At 41.5% G+C, this 15,580-nt stretch overlaps 1 protein-coding gene across 1 annotated transcript in view; it reads right to left on the bottom strand.

The window, feature by feature from the left end:
• LYPLAL1 (lysophospholipase like 1) overlaps positions 1 to 15,580 on the bottom strand; it is a 191,482-nt gene that overhangs the window by 6,519 nt on the left and 169,383 nt on the right. Inside the window, exons 14-16 of the transcript XR_003047552.1 lie at positions 11,722 to 14,059; positions 9,283 to 9,517; positions 1,686 to 1,767 (exon numbers count right to left, since the gene is read on the bottom strand). The gene's annotated coding sequence lies outside the window, so the exon portion shown is untranslated. The remainder of the gene's footprint in view (positions 1 to 1,685; positions 1,768 to 9,282; positions 9,518 to 11,721; positions 14,060 to 15,580) is intronic.

Genomic DNA, 15,580 nt, shown 5'->3' with positions numbered 1-15,580 from the left:
GGGAAAGAGAAAGTCAAAAGACTTGTCACCCTCTGTTCTTTCTATTTATCTATATTTTCCAAAAGACGCGGATGAAAAACTAGGCCACGCACACTTGATAACTGTATATCTCTGTAATCAAAGAACATTTATGTTTTATCTATATCTTTAAAAAGAAATAGACTCAAGGAATTTCATCTCAGTACCTAGTACAGGCTTGAACCTCTGCATAGGGACTGGATATAAAACCAGGTATCACTGAGGCTGGAGAACGAGGTAGGCTGCCTGGAAAGCGGGGGAAGAAGAGTTATTCTGGGTGGAGTGATCGCCATTGCCTGTTCTCCTGACCTTCCTCCCCTTCCCACAAGGAAAAAGATACCATCTCGGGTAGCAGTTACAGTGTTTACTACAGCTGCAGCTTGTTACTCACTTCTGGCCACTACCTGTTCTGTCTTCTTTCAAGTGATCCTGCCAGCACCTCCACTGCCCTGCACCCTCTGCCATGATGATGCCGAATAATCTTGCCCCATCCTCTTTGTCTCTCTGCACTCCATTCAATAACCTCACGTCACTCTCCTCCTGCTTCTTCTCTATGCCTCCCCATCAGCTCTCTGCAGTTCAATTTAATTTAACAAATGATCCATTATTCTATTAGAAATGCGACGACGTTAAAACACGGTTCCTATCATCAAGGACCTGTCGCGTCTGTAGATGCAGCGTGGCACACAACAGGGAATGCAGAGGTCAAGTGCTAAGGATGCAGAGGAGGGGACGGTTGATCCAGACTATATGGGTTTTCGGGTGGGGTGGGGGAAAATCAGGAGGTCGTCATGGAAACCGTATCTCCAAGGGTACGGGAGAGTTAAAGGGGAGAAGGCCTTCTAAATAAAAGGAAGACACCTTTAAAAAATTCTAGTTTGATTATCCTACGGTGGAAAAGATCACACATTAATAAGCTACTACTGCTTTCCGGAACTCTGTTATTTTTTTCCCAGGACAAGTGAAAGAGAACCTTCAGGCTTCAAAAAAAAAATCACTGATAAGAGTGACAAAGACAGGTGGGTCAAGTAAGAGAAATACTCATATCTTTCTTTCTGCCTTTACTCTAGACACAAGTCCCTAGGAACCCCGAGAAGCGACCCACTAAACTGGAACTCACGAGGAGCGTATCTTAGCCACCCGTGGCTCACTACCAAGGCAGCCGTGCAGTCAAGGATACTGGCTCACGCTAATAAATTCTCTGCTAAAACCCCCAGTGGAAAGGTTGTAATCATGTGGTTCTAGTTAATGAAAGTATAAACAGAGGCCATCCCATTCTAATTTAGACGAAGAGAAAAGTTAGAATCTGGGCTTCTCAGGGCGGTGACTCAGATACTGAGCCATTAACTCAAGAGAGAGCCTGTGTTGACATGTACAAATTGGGTGTCTGTTTTGACTTGACTGGTCAAGGAAATAGGCAGGTTAGGTTTAAAAAAGGAAAACAATAGCCAAGATGGTCAAGAAACAGTCAAAGTGATTGTTTGACAGATGAATATTATTTCCGTTTCGGTCTGTCACTTATGTCAAGTAAATCACACCAGTCAAAGCAGATGGACTTCAGGTCTGACATGCTCCTAGGAGAGTTCCACTACCCTTGTCGTTCACGGGGAGGCTCCAAACTTCCTACTCTGTTTACGTACTCGTTTATTTCTCCTCTGTTTACGTACTCGTTTATTTTCAGTCCTCCTTGTTCTCGTTTCCGTTCGGACTCTGTCTCTTCGTGTCCCACCGTGTTCTCTTCATCCATTCCTAAGAGAAAACAGAAAACTGTGTAAACCTTTCCTCTTCTGAAGCTAAGTCTAACACTGCTTCAAACTTTTAAGGCGTCATGTCAGAAATCAGTTCAGAATTTACGTTTCCGAACTGACAGAAATATATATATAAAAACACATTCGCGTTGAAGGAGAGAGCATTTTGCCAGCTCTTAAATTCTCGGCTCGATTTTTGGTTGTGCAGAATGGCTGCAGGAGATTTGCTGACACTTTCTAGGAATCAAAACAGTCAGTTTTCTTATTTCTTATTTGGTTTCCCGCGTTCGTATGGTGTCCTCATAACCATCCTGGACTGGAAGTTAGACAGTTTCTGTTCTACTGCTGGTTCCGCCACCAGCCAGGGGCTGGCTTTCTTTTCCCTGGGACTTCCTCCTGCATTTGAACCTCGGAGGGCTGGTCCACTTGATTTCTACCACTGTAACATCCTAAGATTGTGATTCTCTAAGGCCTCGATAAAATAGGTAATCATCGTGGGGCATTTAGATGCTAATTTTTTGTCCACGCTTAATGTCCATTTGGGCTTTACCATCAACCTAACCTTGAACATCACAGCGAAAGGCAGCGTTTCCTAGACATGAGAAATAACTAACAGTACAGACTAGATCTCTCCAGACCTCTCCTTCCCGGCTGGTTCCGCCACCAGCCAGGGGCTGGCTTTCTTTCCCCTGGGACTTCCTCCTGCATTTGAACCTCAGAGGGCTGGTCCACTTGATTTCTACCGCTGTAACATCTTAAGATTGTGATTCTCTAAGGCTTCGATAAAATAGGTGATCATCGTGGGGCATTTAGACGCTAATTTTTTGTCCACGCTTAATGTCCATTTTGGCTTTACCATCAACCTAACCTTGAACATCACAGCAAAAGGCAGTGTTTCCTAGACATGAGAAATAACTAACAGTATGGACTAGATCTCTCCAGACCTCTCCTTCCCGTAGATAGCCGTGATGTATGCTAATATTAAAGGCTAAAGCGTCACGATCTCAGGCCTTCTTATGCTGACATAGTCCTCAGGTCCGTGGAAGTTCTGCCTCCACGGGAGGCCCTGGCCTGTGGTCTCAGCTGGCCACACATGAGCCAGGTCTTGCGGTAGCGGGCACCGCAGCTCTTAAGTTGAGCTTGTCGCTGCTCTACTCCTGGGCACGATAGACACTTTCCTGCTCTGCCAGGCTTGGCGTTTTCCCTTGTGGTCCTGCTGGTTCACCAGTCTCCTGTGCCGAGCTGGGTATAAAAGCCTGTGTCAGACGCCACCCTTATTCCACTGCTGGGTGCCTCGTCTCCGACACCGACTGAGGACCCGCAGGCTCTCGCGAGGCATGGTGGTCGCAGATACAGCGCTGGCTCTGCTGGGCACCAACCCTGTGTGTTGACTTCTGGAAAAGGGGTAGGGAGAGATTTTCCCTTTCTGTTCAATTTTGCTAGACGGGACACCAAAGCAGAGTTGTTTATGTCACCAAGCAAAAACAACGATTTCAGCACTTACTTTGAACTGCCCTGCTTCTCATGATCGTCAGACTAAGCCCAGCTGGGGATTAATCTCAGACTTGCTGTGTACAGAGCCATCTTCCTCATCCAGTGACTAAGGCTTTTTTACTGAGTCACTACATCGTGCTTGTACCCTTCCTCCCTCCAGTTCTCTACCAGGAGACAGCTCAGTCTTTATGTAAATAGATTTACAAAGGCTGACACGGCCCTTTTACCAGATGTCCCCAGATGCATCTGAATCTCTTTTAGTCTCAAGCTGAGGCCTTTATTATAGTTGCATAAAGAGCTGGATATGGTTCAAATTCCTGACTATATTTTCTGATTCCCTCAAACCTTCCAACTCTACCTTCCCCCACGGTTCATCCCGTGTGACGGTCCTAATGCAACTTACTGACATGTTTTTTTTTTATGGTTGGCTGTGTTTCTATCTTGTCTCTCCTTCTGAGCTGTGACCTTTCCCAGAGAGATCTTGTTTTCTTCTCTCATGTCCTCTGTCACGTCTTGGAAAGTGCTGCTCTCACACTAGAATTTTGATGGGAACAGAGATATTCGAGAACATCGCTGGTGCTTTGGGAACAGTGAATTAATGTCACCTTCTTGGGTGACAGTAACTCGCTGTGCTCAGGGCACTCGGACATCTCCCACCAGATTTGCAAAGAGCCAGACCTCATGGTGCTATTGAAAGTATAGAGAGAAGTTGGGTTTTCTTCTTCAGCTTTGTATCACCGGATGGTATTTCGGTGGTTTCATATATAGAATCACGCGCTGGCAAAGAATCCGAGGGAGGTGAGCGTGAGGCCCTCATAATTACACAGAATTTTAAAGAACTGGAGCAACTGGAAGAAACTGATGTTATGGTTAATTGTAGGTTGGTCAGAAAGTCATCCTTATTTCGACACTTTTTGAATAATCCTTAGACAATGCCCTTAGCAAAGTCCCCTGTGGTAAACATAGCTCCATCTTTCTTTGATGTCTGAGGATCTTTAGGTCAATATTAGCAACACGAATTTTCATTTATGGTGCAGGACACTGGCCTTCGTCTGAGCTAACCGCTATATGTTGGTTTAGATAAATCTTTGTTCTCAGATTGATACATTTATGATTCTTCTTCATTATCACACTCTAAAAATGAAGTTTGTAATATTTTTACGACCAAAAACTGTTATATAGAAAAAAATCATGCAAAATTATTCCCTCCTTTCACGCACAAGTCTTTTTAACATATTTAGTTTTTTTGGTTTGTTTTGTTCCTATGTTTCCAAAGATTTTTTTCTTTATGCATTAAAATTTTAAACTAATCTTAGCATCCACATATAAACTAAATATCTGCAAGTGACGAAAACATCGACGTTTCATGGAAGGGTAAAAAATATATAGTTAAAAAAAAGCTCTCTGAACACAATATATAATTTTCCGATTAAATTATGGTGCATCAAGCATAAAGAAATGTCCATAAAATCTTTTGGAAAGAAAAAACAAGTCACATGTAAAGGAAAAAGGATCAGATTGATATCAGACCTCTCATGAGCAACTGAATATTACAAGAAAAGAAATGTTCTGAGCTAACATATCAATCAGGAGTGAGAACAGAATGAAGATATTTTTGGACAGCAAGAAAGGGTAATGTTTACCTTTTAAAGATGCTTCTTTAAGAAGTTAGTTGACATTGTGACTTTAGCCAAGAAACAGAAGGAAAGATACAAGAAACAGAAGATGTGGGATTCAGAGAAAGGGAACCCAGCACAGGAGAGGAGTCCCCAAGTGATCATGACAAAGCAGGCCTAGAAGAAACACTGCGGTTTTGTGTCAGAGGACAAAGAAACCCATGAAAGGGGTTTCTCGTGGGGGGAAAAAACAAATTCCATATAGTAGAACCTATGAATTAAGAAATAAAAACAGAAGTCGAGGATCATTATAAACTCTAAGAAAAATGAAATCTGTAGTAGAAAGTTATGATCCCACTAATGCACAAATTAAAAGCACAATTTAAAAAATTCAACAAACAGATGCCACTTAACCTTGCTGCCAATGAATGCTTTCATTGGCGTAGGGGGTCTACGTTGACCAATGTTGAATAAGCAAGGGAAGAAGCATTATTCTGGCACCAAACTTGGACCGATGATGAACAATTTTTGCAAATTCAACTTGTAATATGTACAGAGCGGAAAAGTTCTACGTATTGTTGAAGGGCAGAACATGGATGTTCACAGTCTTGATGATGCAAAAGTCAAAATATATCTGACAGAAAGAAGAAATGAAAGGAGGAATGTGCTGGAGGAGAAAAAAAGGTGGTCTAAGTTCTTTAGAGAAGGAGGTTGAGATACTCATTAAAACGGATGGAAAAAGAAATACAGATCTATCGTTTAAAATCGCAAAGGTAAACAGTAAAATATTTTAAAATCATAACATTACCATTAAACTTTGCAATTTGTGAGGAATAAGGATGGGGAAGTATAAATGTGTGGTCAAATATAAAAGCTGGTTGCCTAAAAAAAATGAACGTCTAGAGTATTGTTTAGAGTTGGGACAGCAATCAACGTGAGAATCCAACACAGACAGAGTTCAAAGAATGTCTTTCTAGAAGTGGGACGGGGCTTGGTGGGAAAGGCAGCTGCTGTTTTCACTCTGAGCTCCTCCTCATCACTTGATCTGTGACCATAGACATGTGTTATTTTGTTTAAAACATTGAAAAATGTAATGACCACTGGCTATGACTCTCCCCCACCCCCGCCCAAGTATTCATTCTCTATTCGTTCTCTGCTTATTTTCAGTAATAGTCACCAGATTGTCAACCCTCTGCACATGGTTTCTGTGAGTTGAGCAAGGGGGCCCACCCTCACATCCCATCCTGTCGCCCAGTGCGTGGACGAGCACTTGCCTCAGATGAAGCCCATGAGACGTGAGACGGAAAACTTCACCTGGGGTGTCTAAGGAAGAAGTTTTTTCTCTCTTTTTTTTTTTCTAGAAGCCACCTGGAGGAAAGCTATCTTCAGGCTGGATGTGAACAAGCATGCGGAAGCCCCTGACAGCCACGTTATGACCATGAGGCCTCAGAGATGAAGGCGACACTGCAGAAATCGGGGAGAGATGGGAAAATGTTTCTTTGGAGTCTCTAAAAAAATCACTGTTTCAAGTGTCACCTAAGCCTAGCCCTACCACCGGAGTATTTAAGTTACATGGGCCGTTGCATTTTATATTTAAAGCCAGTGTAAGACAGGGTTTTTTGTAACTAACCACCAAAAGATTTCTTAAAAACAAATAAAGGAAAACGAAACACTTTTAGAATGTTTTTAAACAAATAACGATATAGGGCATTTAAAATAATAACAATATAGAGCATTTTATAGAATTGTAGGGGTTACGAAACACTTCCACAGATATTTCTTGAATCGTCACATCATCCTTAGGAAGTAGGAATTGTTATCTGTGTTTTTCAAATGAGAAAACTGAACAGGATAGTCAGGAGGCCTGTTCAGGCTCCCTTGGTGACAAGTGACCAGATCTTTCGACTCTATATGTCCCGCGCTCTTACCCCCCTGCAGGTGTAAACACATGGGAGAGAACAGAGAGCCCAGAAATAGACCCATGCGTATGTGGGACTTTAACGAGGGCAGAGGTGGCCTGGCATTTCGGCAGAGAAAAGAGGGATTATTCAATAAAAGGAGCTGGAAAAATTGGTTGTCCATTTGGAAACAAAATGAATTTGGATCCCACCCTTACACCATACTCAAAAATCAATTCCAGATGGATTCGAGATTTAAATGTCAAAAGCAAACTTTAAAACACTCAGTAGAAAAATATAGGTGGATATCTTTCCGACTCTGGGGTAGGGAAGGATTTCTTAGACAGGCACCAAAAGTGAAAACCATCACGGGAAAGATTTATAATTTCGACTTTATGAAAATCAAGACATTGTGTTCATCAGGAAAATTATTAAAGGGCGTAAGAAAGCAAGCTGCTAGCTAAGAGAATATCATTTGCAACACATATGACTGGTAAAGGTTTAGGATCAAGAATATGTAAAGACTCCTATAAAATACTGAGGAAATGTCAGACAGCTCAACAGGAAAAAGATTAAAATAAAAAGGTCAAAATTCAGGAACAGACATTTCAAAGAAGGAGAAAAATATACAGCTAAAAACATAGGGACATAGGCCCAGCCTCTTTATAGCAATAGACTAGCAAAGGAAGATATGACATAGTGAATCAAGATTAGAACAGAAACCATTTTATGCTCAATTTATTGCAGGAGTTAAGAATTTAAACTATACCAAAAGTTGGACAGTATATAAACTGTCTAAATGTCTCATATATACTGGTGTAAATTGGTTAACCACTTTGGAAAGCTACTTTTAAAATTGAACAGCCACATACTCTATGACCTAACGATTTTCTAGGTATATGCCAAAGAAAATTTTCATTTGTGCACCATGAGCAACTTACAAAATTATTCATAACAGCACTGTTTCTAATAGCAAGAGTAAATTACAAGTGACCATCAAAAGGGAAACGGATAAATTGTGGTACATGATAGAATCTATTATGCCAGTGAAAATGAATGAACCACAAGCTACGTGTGATAATATTATGCTGAGTAAAAGCAAATTCCCAGATGACCAAACCATGATCATCTTAAAACATTCAAAGATTACCCAAACTAAGCGATAAAACTTTTGATCGAATGTACATATGTGCTAAAATTATTTTTACAGTCAAGCAAGAAAAGAATAAAAACACCAAATTCAGTACTTCAGAAGGCTGCAGCAGAGTAACAGGACAGGAGAGGATCATGGATGTAGATGTATTATTTATACTCTAATTCTTGGGTTGTGTGGTTTTTATTTATTTTTTTTTAAATGACTAACAAAGTAATGAGAAAATGAATAAAAAGGAGTCAATGAAGAAATAAAGCAGAGCTGTGCATAGACCAGTAATGACAGTATATCACGTATCAGTCTTCTCGTCTGTGAAATGGCTTTGATAATTGTTCCTACCCCCTAGAGTTATGATAGGGATTAAAACTCTTAGAACAGTGCCTGGCATGTAAGCTTTATATTAATGTTTGTGAAAGAGAGAAATGAAGGGAGGGAGGGAGGGAGGGAAGGAGGAAGGACGGAAGGAAGGAAGGAAGGACAGAAGGAAGAATTATAAGTAAAAAAACTGTTCACTTGTAGTCCATTATTGAAGCACTAACGCCATGGAAAGAGGTGTTAAAATATGCAAATACAGGTGAGCTTAATCAGGGGAAATTCTCTAGAGGGAGTAAAATTTGAAAGGATTTTTTTTTTTAATGTAAAATTGTAGCTAAAATATAAATACGCCAGTGGATTGGTTTCCTAGTTAATAGGTTAAGGTTCCAGCTTCTATTTTCAGAGTGGAACTTACTTGCCATGATAATAAGAGGTGACATTTGTTTGATTTTCCTTCTTTGAGTTGTGGAAGAATCCTATAAACTGCTCTATAAATAACCGAGTAGAGGCTGAAAGGTTTCCTGTAACTTACAGCCGAAAGCCAGTAACCTCTGATGGCAGGCGGTCTCATGGTTGAATCAGCAGGGTGGCGGCATTCGCCGGGGAATTCCACTTACTCCGAGGAGGCTGCACTGGGCAGGAGCGTCTTACATATTATTACCCTCCGCCTTCAGTAGTGGTCCTGCCTTCAGAGCCAATAATACACACGAAACAGTCCACACAGGGCCTTAGGGCACTTGAATCAATAAATAAAGCTCCGCTCCTTTGGCCAAGGGACACAGTGTCCAGCTATTAGTGGAGATCCTACCATGAAGACAGCAATGCAACCAAAGTCTCGGTGATGAGCAGCGGACGAGGCCCCCAAACTTCATCTGAGCGAGGTGAGGGCTTGAATAAATTAAAACGTCTTAGCGAAATGCAAAGCTCCCTGTGTCGTGTTCTGTTTAAGCTGGGATGGGGAGGGAGGAAGTGTGTGCTGGGGACAGGAGCTGGGTAGGTGACGGGTTTGGGCTACGTACGTGTGGGAATGAATCGCTTACCGCGAGACAAAATGAGCAGACGTTCTCAGCTTCTTCGGCTCCAAAGCTTCTCATCACTGTCTTGCACTTGTCGTCCAGGCTCGGTTGCTTCTTCTCCGTTGTCTAAGTGCTTTTCGGCTGTCTGTGTGGCGGGCGCCAGAAGAAGTGAGAATCTGGGCGGGCGTCTCTTCGTTACCTTTGGATTATTTTATTATTTACACGACACTCCTCTTCAGCAGATCAGGAAAGGCTGCCGCTTAAAAACAAAAACCAAAAAACAGAAAGCTATTTTAACCCGTATCCTACGACAAATGGAAGTTCAAGTAGTAAAAACAAACCACCAAAATACTCTTTATTTCCACCCTTCGTTCCCTGACAATAGGTCGGTTTTCAAAAATTTTCATTTGAGTACACATAGATTAGGAAGACCGAGTGAAACATTACGATCTAGTTCCTTTGATCAGACGATACAATTGACAAGTCCACGGACGGCCGCGCTCGCCAGTTCTATTTGATCCAGGAATATTCTTGCCCTGCTCAGTCCTTCCAGCGACCTCATTTTGTGGAAAGACCAATTAATAGTTGCAAAGAGAAACTTGTTATTTTAAGAAAAATCGCAATATAGGGACAGGTCTTCCCAAGAATCAAAAATAAGTAGAATACGAGTCAGAAATAAAATCATTTCAAATTCATGTACTTTTCATTCACAGCGTTTTTTTTTTTCCTTTTCTTTTTAGGCTGTGGTCTAAAAAGCATATCGTGATTTATATAAGAGGCATGTTCCCGTTTGGCCCTTTAGCAAATTCGCCTTGCTTTAGATTCTGTATAAGTAAGTTTTAGGTTATTGAAAACCAGTTAATCAAAACAAAACAGAGCAATAAGAGTGGATAATCCAGATTGCATTGTCTACCGTTTTCATGACTCCAGTTGTTGGACAGTGAAGTTCAGGAAGGATGGGTGGAATATCTCCAGAGGCTCAGTTTAGCATCATCAAAGCGTCTCTCCATCCCCCCCACCCCACACAACCACACGTTACTGTATCTGCTTTACTAATCAGAGGGAAATTTATCATGCAGGATTTAGGGAAGATATTTATGGCCTCCGTAAGCTCGATGGCTTTGCCTTGTGTGATGTCAGCTATTCTCTTTAGGAAATAAAAGGCCACAGCTGGTGAGATAACAGACCAGGGACCGTTTCAGAATTTCAAAACAAAAGACCTTGTCGAAGAAGAGGGATTTGAAAACAGCATTTGCATCTTTTTGTTCTTTCTTTCGTGAACAGGTGTGGAAGTCAGTTCAAGAGGGCCGCTTACATGGCCGCGAAATAAGGGAGTGGGGTGAATGGTTTTGATGGTTGGGGCTTTCAAACTTCATCAGGCCTGTAGTCGGAGCCCTTTGTACCTGTAAATATCAAAGAACTAGGAACCCAGGTCAAGGCAAAACAGGAGGGCACCGTGTGAATTTTTCATTAAGTTATGGCGTCTTTCTAGCTAAATAAATGCATATGATGTGAGCACACAAATGCTGTTTGGAATACTCTGTACTGATGGTCTGAAGTGCGTGGGGGAGGGACTGTTTCACTGTTTTCTGAGCTTATGGGCTAAGCGTCTTACATATGTGATCTCCCGAAGGACAGAATGGAATCAAGTAGAGTGGTAAACTGATTTTGAAAAAATTAAGAGTCATCGCATTGAATTATAGGAATTATTAAAATGACTTAGAGCATGTTAAAACGCTGTGAAAGGTAACGATTAATAGACATGGTAGAGGTTATTAATAAGAGTAGCATTATTACTATTTAAAATCCTTGAGTACTGCCACCATATGTTTTTATCCTGTAATTCTGTGGCTCTGTACCGTTTCTTACACATAGAAAACCCTCAATAAGTATTTGTCCAATTACTAAATAAAAGGTAGTTACAGTTTTTAAAGTGGCTGCAAACTGCCTGCACCACGGGAGGAAAAAAGTAAGAGAATAATCTTGCTTTATGAATAAAGTAACACCTCGCGGAGGTGTTAAATTTTCCATTTGTTCATTTTCAACACCGACTCTCTCGGGAAAATTGCATAGCATTATTTTAAACAATTCCTTTTAGGAGCCCGTTAAGTAGGCTTTTCTGCTGACAGGACAGATGTCTTTCACAGCTGGTCAGTGTTTAGTTCTCCGAATTCCTGACGGCAGGAGGATAATGACTGAGATGCAGGATATCTGAACTATCGATGGCTCACTTTCGGCGTGAGTCAATCTTTGATGTCCAAATAAAAATCATCATTAATCATGAAACTTTCCTTTTGTCATGAGGTCAGATGTCTCGGCCCCTTGTCAAAATGATGATGCTGACTGGCCGTGGGAGTCACCGACCCAGCTCCGGACGCCTTCGTGACACGGAGCTTGCTCCCTGTGGTTGGTGGTGTGAGTGTGCCGTGCCAGAAGGAAGAAAAGGTGTGACAGTCAGCTCACCATTGTTGGGTCGACCCAAGACCACAGGGCCGACGACGGAGGAAATTGCTGGAAACGCGGGGCTGTTTTCATCCTGGGGAGTGCAGACTTCAGTGGATCGACGAGTGCGTCCATCGCTTTTCTGGACAGTGAATGTTCCCCGTCATCCTGATCAAGGGTTGGAGATTTGGGACATGTGGAAACGCTTTTATATCTCACCTGTGGCCGAGGCAGGTGTGCACTTCCAAACGCGAATTTCTTTTCCTGTGAAGCCAGGTGTACGAGGAGCGAGCTAAGGAAAAAGGGAACATTTTTTTTTTTTCTCCCAATGAAAACATGGATTCAGTTCAATCGAATTCGAATTCAAAAATACGGACTTAGTTTGTGTCCCTTAATGGAATATCATCCTGGGGAAATAATGGAGGTAGTAACTGAAGGAAGAGACGAAGGAAGGCAGGGAGGGAGGGAAGGAGGGAGAAAGGCTTGCTGAGGGACCTCGAGTGCTGTCTCCCAGATACATTCTCTCTTTTGTCCTCACCGCATTCTGGGGTCATCTTACAGAAGAGGAAAATGACATTCACGGAGGTTGTTACCGGCCTAGTGAGGCAAATGTTGGTCATTTCCTTTTCCTGTCCAGCGCCTGAATTCCTTCTTAGATTTTGGGAATTTCTCGCTTCTTGATGCTTCAGTATGAGGATGGGGCAAGTAACCCGCTTCTTGCTGTTGGCACGGAAAGTACTAGATGCTCGCCTGGCCCACACTCCCGTGGCGCTGTGCCCAAGGGCCTGATAAGCAGAGGCATCTGCCCCTGACTTTGCCTCAGGAGTTCCCGAGGGGGGAGGAGAGACGGGAGAGCAGAAAATCCAACGCTTTGTGACGGCCGCCGGATATGCCTCACTGCGGATTTCTGAGACTTCATTTTCTGTTTGTTGTTCCTAGAAGCTAGATCTTTGGCCTTCGTTCTCTGCCCCTTATTATACTTTTTAAGCTATCCAATATCTTTCTCAAAAAAGTTTCATTATAGGCTATTTATTATATGTCAAAGTATAGAGAAGCGTATAATAAGCCCCCGTGTGTCGATTACCTTCTTAAACGGTTGTCAGCACGTGGACAGTCTCGCTTCGTCTCTCCCCCACCACGTCCAATCTCACCTGAATTCCTGAATTATTTCAAACAGATCTCATTTTATTTCCTCCTCAGATTACTTTACCGAGACCTTGTATTATTTCACCCATAACATTTTCTTTATCTCTAAAATATCAATATTTTTAAAAAAATTACCACCATATCAGTATCTTACCTCATAATGATAGTTCCTTAATATCATTAAATAACTGCATTAAATGTTTTCTATCTTATAATTTTTAAAAGTTTTAAAACTAGCTTCAAATCAGGATCAAAACAAATTTTTGAAAATCTCTTTGAATTTATAGATTCAATTTCCTTCTTACTCTTTCTTTTTCCGTTGCATATTTTTGGATTTGTGGTGTCATCGATCATATTCTTCCGTCTCACGTATTTTCTGCGAATTATGAGTTGGACCCAGAGGCTTGATCAGATTGTTTTGGTTTACTTGGTGACCAGCCTCTATTAAGGAGCAAAACGGCCACTCGTCTCTCTTGTGATGTCAGCAGCACTGGTGTCATTACTTAGACACATTGCTTCCTTGGGAGTAGAAAATGGTAGTATTAGAATTCTCTCATTCATTTAAAATGTATTAGCTGGAATCCTTCTATAAAGAGAAAATTCTTCTCATCGATTATTTAGTTGCCTTGAGGTATATGATATAGGTGAGTCAGGAGAAAGGCTTAAAAGCCTTTTCTTTCGTCAATTTTCACAATCATTCGATGGTTCTCTAGTCAAAAGTGACCGATTGCTACTTGAAACTTCAGTCGTTACAAACTAAGGCGCTTTAATATACTTGCTGTCTTTCAGCCTGTCACAGTTATTACTGATACTTATTTAACTCGGTCCATCTCTGCCCCGCGAGAGCCTCTGTGTCCTTCTCACGTGCCCCCGCCGCCTCCATCAGCATCTTTTCTCTGTGCTGTCAGGTGATTCAGGCTCACTTTGCACATTCCGTTCCCAGACCTGGCGTCAGCCGTTTCTTCGTGGCGTTTCCAGGTGCTCAGTGATCCTGGGCTGATCCTTCGTCTTCAGACACAGTCAGGGCACACGGCCGCCTATTGTGACTTTGTTTATAAAAACCAAAGATTCAAATCAAGTGAATGCCGCCCATCACTAGGGTCTGGTTGAACAAACTACGAAACATCCTCAGGGCGGAGTATCTGAACTCTGAAAGGGGATAGAGGAGGTCTTCATGTCCTGCTGTGAAGTGATCTCCAGGATAGCCTGTCACCTGACAGAAACAAAGCGGAGAAAGTGCGTATTAGATGCTATCATTTACCTAAGAAAGGGAGGGAGGGTATAAGTACCCACGCATGCACACATGCATGCATACGCACATATATAATTGCTCGATTTTTTTAAATTGAGGACAAACTAAAAAGAAACAAACAAAATGGTTATATAGATAGGGGCGGGGGGAAAGCAGGATCAAAGGAACAAGCGTATAAGCTAAAGTTCTCTGACTGTCCTTGTTTTATACAGTCGAGTCTGGAATCATCAAATATTCTTCACGATTATACACCAAAATTAAATCTTAACAAGAAAATCCCTAACGAACCAAAGCAAACCAAAACAAAACAAGTAAGCCAACCAGGTACTGATTTGTGGCTTAACTATACAGAGAGAAACTATTTTAGTTGTTTTTAAAACACAATTAGTGTTTAAAACACTATTAGTGGAACTTTCCCTGATGACACAAATAATATCAAACACACACACACACACACACACACACACACGCTTTTCAGTATTGCTGTTATTATTCGAATATTTGTTCATTGGGAATCTAATATTTTCAGTATAGAAAAAGAATAGATGTAATATAGATTAAACAAAAACTCTGTAGTCTTGATTTTAAATTGGAAGTCTTAATATGACTTTATTATAATTTTATCTTAAAATAAAAAAAAAAAAAACCAGCCAGTGCAGAGGATGGCACTGGATGTCTAGCCAATGCCGTAGACCCTGGGAGGAAGAGAGATGGATCGTAGAGGTCCACGTTTGCTGGAGTTTTCTTGCGTCCTTTTGGGTTAATGCCGTATGGTCTAATTTATAAAGAAAAGAATGGAGCGGAATTCCCAGTCTCGAACTAAACCCTGAATTTGTTTGTTTGTTTTCACATCGACGTATGGAAGCTGGAAAAACTATAAAAAATAAATCAGACGGAGAAAGAAATATACCGTATCATTTCACTTATATGTTGAATCTAAAACAAAATTAAAAAAATCAACAAACAAAACAAAACGGAAACAGACTCATAGGACCACAGGGCTACTCTTTATAGAATCCGTGGCTAACGTTGGGGTGTGTGGGCTAGCGTGTCTGTGCATCTGGGGGTGGGGCTCCTTGCGATAGGTGGAATTGAGGAAAAAAAAGGAGCAGTAATTCTCCCCACAATATTCATTCTGGTGCAGACTGTGGGGACAGCAATATTCGAGCAGAGCTGAGTGAGAACAGACTTTGCAGTGCTTTGAGTGAATGCGGGAAGCATCGTTAATCTTCGATTACTATTATCATTAAGTAGATAACACTGTAAACTACACCCATCAAATCGATGTAGGTTAAACGAAGGCTAAATTTACTGGTCAATAATTTAATGCTGTATTATCTAACAGCGGCCATTAATTTCCTCTCAGAGAAGAAACTGTCCTTATTGAAGAAAATTCTCCAAAAGCCATTGAAGTAGAAAGATCCAACATACTGGGAATGGCGAGGGGGATGATGGGAATTTCCTGAGTCCCTCTGACATCAC

This window comes from Pteropus alecto, unplaced genomic scaffold (genome assembly GCF_000325575.1).
Source record: "Pteropus alecto unplaced genomic scaffold, ASM32557v1 scaffold65, whole genome shotgun sequence".
NCBI classification, from domain to species: domain Eukaryota; kingdom Metazoa; phylum Chordata; class Mammalia; order Chiroptera; family Pteropodidae; genus Pteropus; species Pteropus alecto.
Note: the sequence above shows the minus strand (reverse complement) of the source record. Positions and strands in the feature narration are given on the sequence as shown.